Below are 14209 nucleotides of genomic sequence, written 5' to 3'. Positions count from 1 at the left end.
TTATTTGTTAATTGGTTATACATTGATAATGCAAAAACGCATCAGTAACTCGGTGTTATAAAACGCATTGTTGTGTATAGTTTATTAATGAATAAGTAAATGCATATAAGTCGAAGTTTATCTGTAACTTTTATCCCAAGAGGATAAAAGCGATATCTCGGCCGCTCGATGATTTAATTTGACTTATGTGTCGGACCCGGTCAGAACTGAATTGATGTGTTCGATTAAGTTCTATCTCAAATAAATCGGAGATCGAGAAACCAAAATGCTAGACTAATTATTCCATAGAATTGTCAGCATGATATCTAATAGAGGACTGTACGATCCCTTACCTAAAGGACAAGATTGATTAGATCAGAGTTTGACAGCGTCTTTGAGAGCTATGATTGCAAATCGAATTGTACTTGTGCATATAGTTACTAGACTTATCCAAGTAGGAGACTGTTGGAATAGTGTCTAAGGCTGCAACTATATTAGGCAAGTATTTGACCTGATTGTGCATGGTCCTTTTGGGTTGCCTTCACCATAGCAACTTGACAGGATGATTTATTATGAGAGAATAAATATTATTGATATATTATGAGAATAATATAATGAATAATAATATTGTTATTTGATTAATATAAGTCATAAATTAATTAGAATTAATTTGGTGACTTAAAGAGATTAATTAAATAAGAGGGTATAAACTGTCAATTGTTTGATAGTTACATTTTGGGCTGTAAATCCTTCTTGGATAGGGTTGGACGATTTCTAGGGCTTGGGATAAGCCACAAATCGTCCAAGGACTTATCATGGAAAGGATTTGGATTGCTTTAAGGAAAGATTATCCAACTAGGGTTTAAGGGTGAAACCCTAGGAGCCTTACAAGTATAAATAGACCCCTAGGGCAAGGGAAATCGACACCTCTGCTAAAGTAAAGAAACCCTGGCCGATTTCTAATCCCTTTCCTCTCTCTCAAATCATCCTATTGCTATTTGGTGTTTGTAAGCCATTAGAGGAGTGACATTTGTGACTCTAGAGCTCCAAGAACAAGAAGATCAAACAAGTGTTTCAAGGTAAGCTTCTAACTTTGATTTTTTTTGTATAGTTCTTATACTCAATTAGCCATTAGAAGTCTTGGATTCAATGCATGTTTAATTAGAGAAACCTAGATCCAAGCATTAGGGTTTGCATGTGCACATAGGAATGTTCATATGGCCAAAACCCATCAATATATATATATATATATAATCAGAAAACAATATATGATTAAACATCAAAAAAATCATATCCGATTAAACACCGTCTAATGTATTATTATAACACAATGTTAATCATACGTGATTTGTAAGATAATATTATCAAATGAAATACTAAACATATATATTTTCTTTGTCGTTTGTTTTGTTCTCATTTTCTTTTCTTTTGTAAAGTTTTTCGAATGTTTTGGTTTTTCTTCATGTATAAAGCGAGACTATTAATGTAATACTTAATAAATAAGCAAAATCAAAGTCGTTAATGAAAAACATAGCATAACAATAAAAAAACCCTAACAGTTAAAATCTACAATTATTTAACTTTATTAGGTCAATAGTAAGTATATAATCACAAATGCTCAATCGATAATGTCATACTCAATAGATAACACTCGTAAATAAAAAATAGACTATAAAAATGAAAAAACCATTGTTCACAGTTAAAATCAAGTATTATTCAAGTTAAATCATTCAATAATTGATTCAACTTCGAAAACAGATAACCAAATGTAAAATATGACTGTAAATTTCAAGTGCAGTTGTTCTAAGTTAAAATAAAAGAAATCATGTAATGCGTCGTTTGTTACATTGAGTTGAAGTAGTTGTTGTTGCGAACTCCGTTATTGAAGATATTGTTGATTTTATCAAGTTTTTTTTGTTCGATTAAACAACTATTGAAGGAGTTTTAGGGTTTTTTCTTCGATTCGATGGTTTTCGGTAGAGAAAAAGGTAGACAGAGAAGCTTATCGGGAATGAGGATTAAGGGATATGAGAGAGAATTAAGGGTAATGTGATGATTGAATCACTTTTATTTCATTTTACAAAATTACCCCAGGTGTTTTTAAAATTCTGAGCATTGCATCCAAATGTGTGTGTGTGTGTGTATATATATATATATATATATATATATATATATATATATATAATAAAAACACTACTCTTATGTTATTATTCTATAATGAAGTTTGTATACACATTTTTATGTCATTATTCAGCAATGAATAAATAAATTCTCATAGGTTAAAACTAAAATTAGAATTTACCACAAATATATACATACAAAAATTTATAATAAAATAGTAACATTCTTATGAATATATGAATAATCAAAAGTTAATATTCATATTAGAATTACTTAAACAATCATCATATATGACATTCATTGCAGAATAATTACATAAACATAATGCTTTTACATTTTCAGACTATTTACCGTTTTTATTTGAACTTATATATATATATATATATATATATATATATATATATATATATATCATATCATATCATATATCATCATATCATCATATAATATATATACTTATAAAGCTAGCATTTTTTCTTGAATCTCATGCATTTTAAGCCCCATTTTTTAACTTCCTCAAACCACATTCATTTGAAACCACATTTTTTAACTAATGCAACTCAAAACTTTACTTAATCATGATTTAACACTCAAAAGTTTTATAACTTATATTATGTTTAATAAGCATTTATTGAAAAGTTTATTATAAAAATGTCAATCTTTTGGGAAGACATTCATACTAATCACATACAAATTTTAGAAACAAAACAAACTTAAAGGTTTTTGTTATGGGTTGAGGTCTTTTGACCACTTTTGGAGATATGCTATTATATTAGAGTTTTTCATTTGTAAGTTTGTTATACTAATTCGTTTTTATATTTTCTTCGTTTTTGGATTATTGTAATACAGTCGTCGTATATTGTGGTTTAATATTTAATTAAATATTTTAAATATGTTTTTTTTTGTTTTCTAATTGTACCATTTCAAAAAGATAATTAATTAAAACTCATACATATGTTATACTTTCTCTCTCTCTCTCTCTCTATATATATATATATATATATATATATATACAAACACACACACACACACACACACATATATATATATATATATATAATAGAGGTCAAAACACTTCAACCAAAATTCATTTAAAATCTAAAATTTCAAATGTTTTTTAATAATGATTGTAAAAATTTCAACATGTGTTACTTAATTGATTGATTAATAAAAATATTAATGTTTTGAAACTCCTAAATCTTAAACTTATATTATTTAATTTGATAGTTAACTAAAATATTTTCCTTACATAAAGATAACATTTTTATGTTTGGTTACTCATATTTGTTTATGTAATTACAAAACAAGGTGTACATAGAATGACTACTTCAATTTCACATAGGAATCGGTACCAATAGAGAGCTATGTTGTCTTTAACCGGTGGTAAGAGATCCTCATACCCTTTTTAATTATTCATATTAATGCTTAGTAATATGTATTTTATATTCCTATTCACCTGAATTTTTTAGGTACAAATTAAGGAAGAGGATTCTCTGCGCACCAACATAAAGTAATTATAATTAAATATCATATTTACTAATTGACTTATTTTAGAATTGTTGATGACATTTATGTATAATGATATATTTTGTATAACTTCATTTTTAATTTCAATGTTTAATATTTGAAAGTTCATATATGAAACATTGGATGTTTGGCGTAATATAAATAGTGTAATACAAAGTTTATTAGTTAAATATTTTTATTAATAGCTCATTCAAAACAACTTATTTTTTATTTTATCCAAAAAATATTATCGGACATAAGAAAAGTCGATTATATTAATGTTATACAAAAACTTCTAATATATATTAGATATTATAAAAGTAAAAGTAAAGTTTATAAAGCATGGACTATATTAGATAGTATCAAAATATAAGTTGATGAATTTTTATGTTATTTGATAATTCGGTTAATGCCAAAAATATGACTAAAAACGTAAATTTCAACATATTTCTATTTTTTTCCATAATTATTTTAACCACTTAAATGCATTATTATGCAATGTGCAAGGTTACAACTAGTATATTTATAAAGGAAACATTTTTCTTTTCACCACATTCATTTGAAACTCCCATGACTTTTCAATTTCTTTCTAATAATAATTATAGGTTGGTTAATAAGGCTAAATAAATATCAAACCTAAAGTGTAATCATCTATAAATTAAATTTCAATATTAAAACAATATATTTACTTCTACTTATAAAGTTATGTTTTTTAACTTTTAACATATTATACTTAATTTATTAGTTTTAATATAGTATTACATGTAAAACCATTGTCATTTTAACGATACAATTTTGAAACAATTTGTATAAAATACTTCAATTATTAATTTAAATATAACATTACAGAGTCAACTAATATTAATTTTAATTAACTTAAACAACCCAAAAAATATTTTGTACATAGTTAAAAGTGATAAATTGTAGTGTCTTTCTAATAATGATTATAAGTTGGTTAATAAAGTTAAATAAATACAAACCTAAAGTGTAATCATGAATAAACTAAGTTACAATTTTAAAATAATATTCTTACTTTTACTTATAAAGTTATGTCTTTAACTTTTAACATATTATACATAATTTATAATATAAATGTTGTTGTATATAAACCATTATCAATTTAAAGCTACAAATTTTGAACAGTTTGGAGAAAATACTTAAATTATTAATTTAGATATAACATTACAGTATCAACTAAAATATAAATTTCAGTTCCACTTAAAAAAGCAAAGAATATTTTGTAAATAGTTAAAAATGATAAATACAAAAACTAAATTGTAATCTCAATTTAACTAAAATGTTTCCTAAAGATATTTTTATAATTGTTAAAGTTTTCAAATATGTAAATAACTTACAATAACAATAGTTACAACTAACTCTACATAAATAATTATATTGTTATCTTTAAATTAAAAAAAACAGTGCTTGATATTTTAAAAAATTATAATGATAGAAATTAAATCATTAACTAAATAAATTTTAAAAAATTAATTAACAATAACAATAACTATAAATAACATTAAACCATATATTATATTTTATTTTATTCATGTATAACTCGCGGGTAGAAGTCATTCAAACGATTGACTAAACTACAATATTAAAATCTCATATTATATTTCTATTTATAAAATTATGATTTTAACTTTTTAATATATTATAGTTAACTTATTAGTTGAAATATTTTGTCGTATGTGAGCAAGTATCATTTTAAAGTCACAATATTTGTATAATTTATGTGTTGATGCAAATTAGTTAAATTACTAATTTTAGATTAAATTACACAAATGGTCCCTATGGTTTAGGGTAATTTGCGCGTTTGGTCCCTAACTTATTTTTGTAACTCGGAACGTCGCTACTGTTTGTTTTTCTTATGCGCTTGGTCCCTGTCTTAACTAAAGACACATGATTTTTAATTTATTTAAATAAACACACCCCAACTCCACCCTCTCACCTTACGTTACATACCTCACCGTTTTCCCTATTTAAATAATAGTCTTTTTAGGTAAGAAAAAGACCAAATGCGTATCAAAAACAATCAGTAGAGATCAGGCGCGTAACAAAAACAAACAATAGAGACATTCAAAGTTAAGAAAATAAGTTAGGAACCAAGCACGCAAATTACCACAAACCATAGGGACTATTCGTGTAAATTACTCTTAATTTTAATATAATATTAAATATTTAACATAAATCAAAATTTCAGTTACACTTGTAAAAACACCGAGAGACTGTTTTATAAATAATTAAAGATTATATATTATAGTGTTAAACCTAAATTGTAGTCTTAATCATGACATTATTTTTTATAATCATTAACAATTTTCAAATAAATAGCTGTAAAATAACTTACAATAAGAATAGTTAAAACTAATATTATAAAAAAATTATAATATTTTCTTTAAAAAGAAAAACAATGTTTTTTGTTTTAAATAACTACAATCATACAAACTAACAATATTCATCAAATAAATTTAAAAACGTTAAATTTTATAAACCAAATTAAAATAATTAAGAGTTTTGAAATACGTTATTTTAAATAATTGACAATAACAATTGTTAAAACTAAAATTATATACAAAAATTATATTGTTGTCTTTAAAAACATAAAAAATGATTGATGTTTTAAATAATTACAATGAAAGAAATTAAAATCATAAGCAAATAAACTTTTAAAAATTAAGTAATCATAACAACAACTATAAATATCATTAAATCATATACTATATTTAATTTTATTCATAAGTAACCTGCAGGTAGACTTCATTAAGACATTTAGGATTATACAATTTTAAAAAATATTTACATTATCATATAATTCGAAACAAACAATGTTTATACAAACTTATTAAAAGATTTATTATATAAAAGCTAATAACAATGTCGTTATTATATTTAAAAAACATATATTTGTAAAAATTTCAAATATATTGCTGCATTATGCGAAACGCGTGAGTATTCGCCTAGTGTGTGTGTGTGTGTGTATATATATATATATATATATATATATATATATATATAAAGTATTTTTTTTCTATCACCACATTCATTTGAAACTCCCATGACTTTTCAATTTCTTTCTAACAATGATTATAAGTTGATTAATAAAGTTAAATAACTATCTACCCTAAAGTGTAATTATATATAAACTAAATTTCAATATTAAAATAATATCTTTACTTTTACTTATAAAGCTATGTCTTTAACTTTTAACATATTATATTTAATTTATTAGTTTTAAAATATTATTGTATGTAAAAAATTATCATTTTAAAGGTACAATTTTTTAACAGTTTTGATAAAATACTTAAATTGTTAATTTAAATATAATATTACAAGGCCAACTTGAAAATAAATTTTAGTTCAACTTAAACAACTCAAAAAATATTTTGTAAATAGTTAAAATCGATAAATTGTAGTGTCTTTCTAATAATGATTATAAGTTTGTTAATAAGGTAAAATATATACAAAACCTAAAATGTAATCATAAATAATCCTAATTTAAATATTAAAATAATATATTTATTTCTATTTATAAAGTTATGTCTTTAACTTTTAACATATTATATTTAATTTAATAAATTTAATATGTTATTGTATATAAAAAATTATCCTTTTAAAACAACAACTTTTGAACAATTTGGATAAAATACTTAATTTGTTAATTTCAATATAACATTACATGGTCAACTTAAATATAAATTTCAGTTTCACTTAAAAAACTCAAAGAATATTTTGTGAATAGTTAAAAGTGATAAATGTTAGTGCTAAACGCAAAAACTAAGTTGTTATCTCAATTTAAATAAAATATTTGCTAAATATTTTTTTTTATTATCATTAAAAAATTCAAATAATTAGATTAAAATAACTTACAATAATAATAGTTAAAAATAACTATATATAAATGATTATATTGTTACATTTACAAACAAAAAACAATGTTTGATGTTCTAAATAATTACAATGATAGAAACTAAAATGTTAAGCTAATAAATTTTAAAAAATTTGTTAACAATAACAAAAACTATATAATATTAAACCATATATTTTTTTTTTCATTAATGAGTAACTCGCAGGTAGAGATAATTCAAACGATTGAAATTATTTAGTTTTAATAAATGCATCTATTATCATATAATTCAAAATAATCAATATATTATACCAACTTAGTATACGGATTATTATATGAAATTTAACAACTTTAATTTTATATTTAAAAAAACATATGTTTGTAAAGTTTTCAACTATATAACGCGTAGTTATTCGCCTAATATATATATATATATATATATATATATATATATATATATATATATATATATATATATATATATATATACACACAAAAAAAATGATACCATAACTTTTGGTTATTTTTTAAGAATCGTTTGATTTTCAAACCGCTTGTCCCTTACCATTAATATACAAGAATAAAAGCAAATAATTCCAATCAATCCCCGATCAATGTTTGCCATGTTCAAAAGTATATGTACCTATGACAAGTTCATTGGTCAGAAGTGTAGCATGACAGGTTTTAGTGGAGTAAAGTTGCCTTCACTTTAATTACTCCACAATCTGTTCAGATATAAAATAGGCCATTTGCAAAAAAGAAAGATTATCGAAGGAAAAGAGTACTTTAGCAACGGTTTAGAGGTACGTATTCCTATGTCATCTTTTATCTTTTTTATTTAATTCAAGTCACGCGCCTTAACAATCAATGACTAATACGTACTCCAACTATTGATAAATTTAAGTTACAAAATGTCCGATTATAAATTCATTCATAGAATATCCGTACTTATGTATCATATCAATGCGGAGGATGTGAGCTGCCACTTATATGAATAGCCTTAAATATATGGCAATCATTTGCTTTATGTTGAATAGGTCATATATGTTTTTGTTTCTTCAGTTACAAGATGATTTGGGATCACTAATCTGTGGATACTGATGTAATAGTGGCCCTTGGCAACACAGAAATTCACATTTGGAATAAGAAAAATCCACTAACGCAGAGATAAGATCATCAATAACATCTAACTAATTAAACTTTAGTGCCATTTATACTTTTTATGTAGTTGTTAATCAAAGTCTAAATTTATGTGTGTATATATATATATATATATATATATATATATATATATATATATATATATATATATATATATATATATATATATATATATATATATAGGGTGAGGTTCAATAGAGAACCATAATTAACCAATGAGCCAAGAAACCAATCTTTTTTTTTTTTTTTTTTTTTAACTTTTAGAACTTATTTTTTATCCAAAAAAAAAAAACTAAAAATACAGAAATTCATAACCTTTTATCCTTTTTCCAATGATATAAAATTTGAATTTTTTTTTTACGTCAAATTCACAATATGAATTTTCAAAAATTCACAACGTGAATCCAGATTCACACGTTGAATCCGAAAAATATTTTTCACATTTACAATGTTAATATATGAATTTAAATATTTTTAGATTCTTTTTTTCGATAAAGAATAAGCTCTACAAATTGAAAAAAAGATTTGGGTCCTTGAAGAACTCATAATTATGGTTCTCTATTGAACTTTTCCTTATATATATATATATATATATATATATATATATATATATATATATATATATATATATATATATATATGTTGGTTTTAAAATTTAACTACTACCTAGTGGTCACAATACAATGAGTGAGTAGGCAGACGGACAACAAGTTGTGTTGTTAAACTTTTTTTTTAATGAGAAAGCCAACTATTTTAATTACTACATCTATAAATCAAGGGACATAACATAACTATGTATGATCCGTTGTAATCAATTAAGAAGCTCCACCGCATCTGGTGTGAGGAAACCAATTACGTATCAAACGCGAATGGTATAAACACCTACTGATTTTCCATGCACGATTTCTCATGTTTTGTGACTTTGCATGTAACACGTTTTAAAACAACCTGCCTCGCCTTGAAACCCCCAACCCAAAAGCCCACGAGAAGGGATACCCCTATAAGGTCAACACAAGTGTGCTCCCTCTAACCTATCCAAAAACGAAAACGTCAGCCGGCTTAAGGGTTAAACTTCCTTCTGCAGGGTCAGTTAAGAAATTCACAGGAGCCTCTTTCTTGGCAGAAACCCTGGCACACTTAAATATGTAAAACAAAATATCCCTAACCATATCATGTTAGTATTTGAACATCGTGAGTTCTTTACAATGGACCGCATGCTCTCCAAAGAAGTCGAAACCCGCTTTATGACACACGGGGCATATCTCATCAATTGGGAATATAGGGATCATGACCCAATATTTAAGGATAGTACGATACTCCACATGAGACATATGTTGGCTAAACCCATCTATAGGGATAGTTATAGGAAAATTTTGAGCATGTAGTGCTCGTAAACACTCGAAAACTGCTTTCTGACCAACTGTCATGTCGAAATGCACTTCCATGTCTTGGATAATTTTACTAAAAAATGCACTCGCCAGCATTTGTTGGTGTTTGGAGGGGAGACAATATCCTTATTAGTGAAATTGCTAAAGTTAATGCTCAGGAGCATGTTACGAAGAGAAGACGAGGTACACGCATAATCAGAATCCATTCCACGTATGTCCTTATCTCGCAAGATGTGGTCTTGTAACACCCAAGATTAGGCCTTTGAGGAAACAAGAGCATACGAGGTAGCCTCTACTACCGAGTACAAACCCAAACCACCAAACCTAATGGGCAGGGAAGCAATTCGCCATTATATGCCGTAAAAAAATAGGCCACCACGAACCACGATGTCCTCTATCGCCCCACATAGTCCTTTTTCAATAACAATGTCGCATCCTCCATGTAAATGGGTTATCACTTCATCAACTCAAATAAGAGTTTTGAAATAAACATACAAGACCGACGCAAAAGGATCTCACTTTGGGGTTAGACAAATGTGGAAGAAAGCACATCAAATTTAGTACTTTTGCGGCTCTATTTATGATAAGCTGCTAATGAAAGTAGCGTCTCTATTAGTAGCTCCCTCAAGAAGTTTCACCCCCAATGTCGGCCTCCCGATACCAACTGGGAATAACCCCTCACGAAGCTTCTTACTGTCATAAGAGCGCAAAAAGAGCTCAGTCTTTTTGATATTCAACAGAAGTCCCAATTCTGGAATCTTGAACCCTATGGTAACTGAGGGTCCTATATTGATTAGTTATTCAGCTGTGTTGACCGCATCTGCCCAAAACATCTTGGGAAAATGACATAAAAGCCCTTAAGTTTTCACAAAAATGTCGGTTTTACCCTTGTACGTGTTTTATGTCCAGTAAAGCCCGAAGTTCTGTTTAGTTTGTTCATTTTTACCCTTGTAGTCGAATTCCAGGCCACCTACGGGTTACCTAATGCCATTAAAGCCCTTGAATTTTCAAAAATGTTTGGATTTACCCTTACGTTTTTAAAAAATGTTCGGATTTACCCTTACATTGATTGATTGTTGTTGTTGTTATTATTATTATTATTATTATTATTATTATTATTATTACATTTTTAATTGTATAAAAATATTTTATACATACATTTTTAAATGTATAAAAATATTTTTACTAATATAAATATATTTTTAAAAATATATGTACTTTTATTTAGTATTTATATACATTTGAAAACCCTAAATCTTGATCTATAATTGTTGAGTCGAACAGAAAAAGCTTGATAAAGTAAAAAATATCGTCAATGACTGATTTTGCAAAAACAAATGCTTCAGATCAATTGATGCACTTCGTGATCTTTTTTGTGAACTTACAACAATCATAAATGAAGTTTACACTCGTATTTGACATTTAATTATCAATTTTTGAGATAAAAACTGTTAATAAATGATTTTAAGTGGATAATACTTAATTTTTACAGTGATCAAGTGTTTTTGTCGATGTTTTTTTGAATTATATTCTGTATGTTTTCCATTTACGAGTGTTATTTTTTATCATTTATTGTTATCTACTCACTATTAACCTAATATAGTTGAATATTAGAGGTTTTTTTAAATTTTATACTAAATCTTATCTATAATCGAGTGTGTTTATTGAGGTTTGCTAATTACGAGGGTTTTATAATTGTTACGTTATATTTTTAATTAATGAATGTTTATTTTGCTTATCTATTTAGTATGATGTTTGATAATAAATACATATTTATACTTGGTAATATGTACAAATACATATAATTAAATCTTTTATATAATATAAACCATATAAATACATATTTTTATATTTATATGTATATAATATATTTTTATATGAATAATTATATATTTATACTTATACCTACTAAATATAAATAAATACATTTTTAATATATAAATACATTATTTTAGGAATACATGGGCTTTCATATATATATATATATATATATATATATATATATATATATATTTATATTAGTAAAAATATTTTTATACATTTAAAAAGGTATTAAAAATAATAATAATAATAATAACAACAACAACAACAACAATAATAATAATAATAATAATAATAATAATAACAATATGTATAAAAATGTATTAAAAACATATGAAATATTTTTATACATTTAAAAATGTATGTATAAAATATTTTTATACAATTAAAAATGTAATAATAATAATAATAATAATAATAATAATAATAATAATAATAATCTTAATAATAATAATAATAATAATAATAATAATAATAATAATAATAATAATAATAATAATAATAATAATCAAAATAACAATCTTGGTAAGGGTAAATTCAAACATTTTTGAAAAACTTAAGGGTAAATCCGAACATTTTTGAAAATTCAAGGGCTTTACTGGCATCAAGTAACCTAAGTAACCGGTAGGTTACCTGGAAACCGGGTACAAGGGTAAAAATGAACAAATTAAACAAAACTTCGGGCTTTACTGGACATAAAACACGTCCAAGGGTAAAACCGACATTTTTGTGAAAACTTAAGGGCTTTTATGTCATTTTCCCAAACATCTTGGGCAAACCTACATGTAGTCTCATGCTCTTCACCCTTTCATTTAATGTTTTATTCATCGTCTTAGTTACTCCATTCTAATGAGGTGTTTCTGGAACGGTCTTCAGCATTTTGATTCCATGTTCAGCACATAAATTAATGAATTCTTTGCTACTATATCCGCCCCCATTATCGGATCGGAAACACTTGATTTTCAAGTAAGCTTAATTTTCGACCATCTCTTTCTATTTCTTGAAAGCACTGAAAACTTCAGACTTCTGCTTCAAGAAATAGACCCAAACCTTCCTAGTGCAATTATCGATGAAAGTTACATAATATCAGGATCCTCCCATTGAAGCAACTAAATTGGGACCATAAACATCTAAATGAGCAAGCTCCAACTTCCCTATCTTGGGTGGATGTCCTCTCTTCGCGAAAGTAACTTTCTTATGTTTGCCAAGAACACATGGCTCATAGAAATCTACTTTTACATTCTTCGGATATGGAATTCTTCCTTTGGAGGCAAGCATCTTCAATCCTTTTTCACTCATATGTCCAAGTCTTTAGTACCATAGAGTGGATGCCCCAACTTCTTCAACATCAAGTGCCTCATCATCATAAACTTCCACCATGTAAAGTGTATCCTATTTCTAACCTCTAGCAACCACCAAGTTTCCCTTTGTCACCTTCCACTGATGATCACCAACAGTGACATGGTGACCTTCATCATCAAGTTGCCTCATTGATATCAAAATTCTTTTCAAGTCTGGAATGAACTTGGGATTCTTCGAAGTCCACTTCGTACCCAAAGTAGTCTTGAGGACCACATTCCCAAAACTTGTAATATCAAGGCTCTTGTTATCTGCCAGTCCAACCTTCCCTTGGTAACTTAATCTATAGCCTTTACACCAATGTTAACTTGGATTATGGTTTTATTCTTTGGGCACAAATTATTAAGAGCACAGTCTCCACTTCCTGCAATTCAGAGATCTCTTGTGCTTCTTTTTGATATGTTATTGTTAAATGAGCCCTAACCCACTCCAAGGTTCAATTGGTGGATGATGTTGTTTTAGCTGTTATTCCATTTTCGCAAACATCGAATTTCATTATCTGTGATGCAAGCAAATTCAGCTTCGTTGGTTCCATTTGATGGGTTTGAGCAACAAGAACTTTCCTATGTGCACATGCAAACCCTAATTGCTTGGATCTAGGTTTCTCTAATTGAACATGCATTGAATCCAAGACTTACAATACTAGATCTAATGTAAACAAGTGATTCTAATCATATGAAATTGGATCTAGAACAATACCTTGGATTACTTGCTGGATACTTCTTCTTCTTGGAGCTTAGAGTCACAATTGTCACTCCTCTAATGGCTTACAAACACCAACTAGCAAGAAGATGACTTGAGATAGAGGGAAGAGGGTGAGAAATCGGCCATAGGGTTTCTTGCCTTGCATGAGTGTCGATTTCCCTCACCCTAGGGGTCTATTTATACTATGGGATACTAGGGTTTCACCTTTAACCCTAATTGAAGAACTTAGACCCTAAGCAATCCAAGATCCTCCTAGATACTAGGCTTGGACGAATTTAAGTTTCCCAAACCCTAAATTTCGTCCACCCTCTTATCCATA

Source organism: Lactuca serriola, chromosome 7, assembly GCF_051521515.1.
Source record: "Lactuca serriola cultivar US96UC23 chromosome 7, Lser_US96UC23_V15, whole genome shotgun sequence".
In the NCBI taxonomy this organism is placed as follows: Eukaryota; Viridiplantae; Streptophyta; class Magnoliopsida; order Asterales; family Asteraceae; genus Lactuca; species Lactuca serriola.
This window is presented reverse-complemented; position numbering follows the sequence as displayed.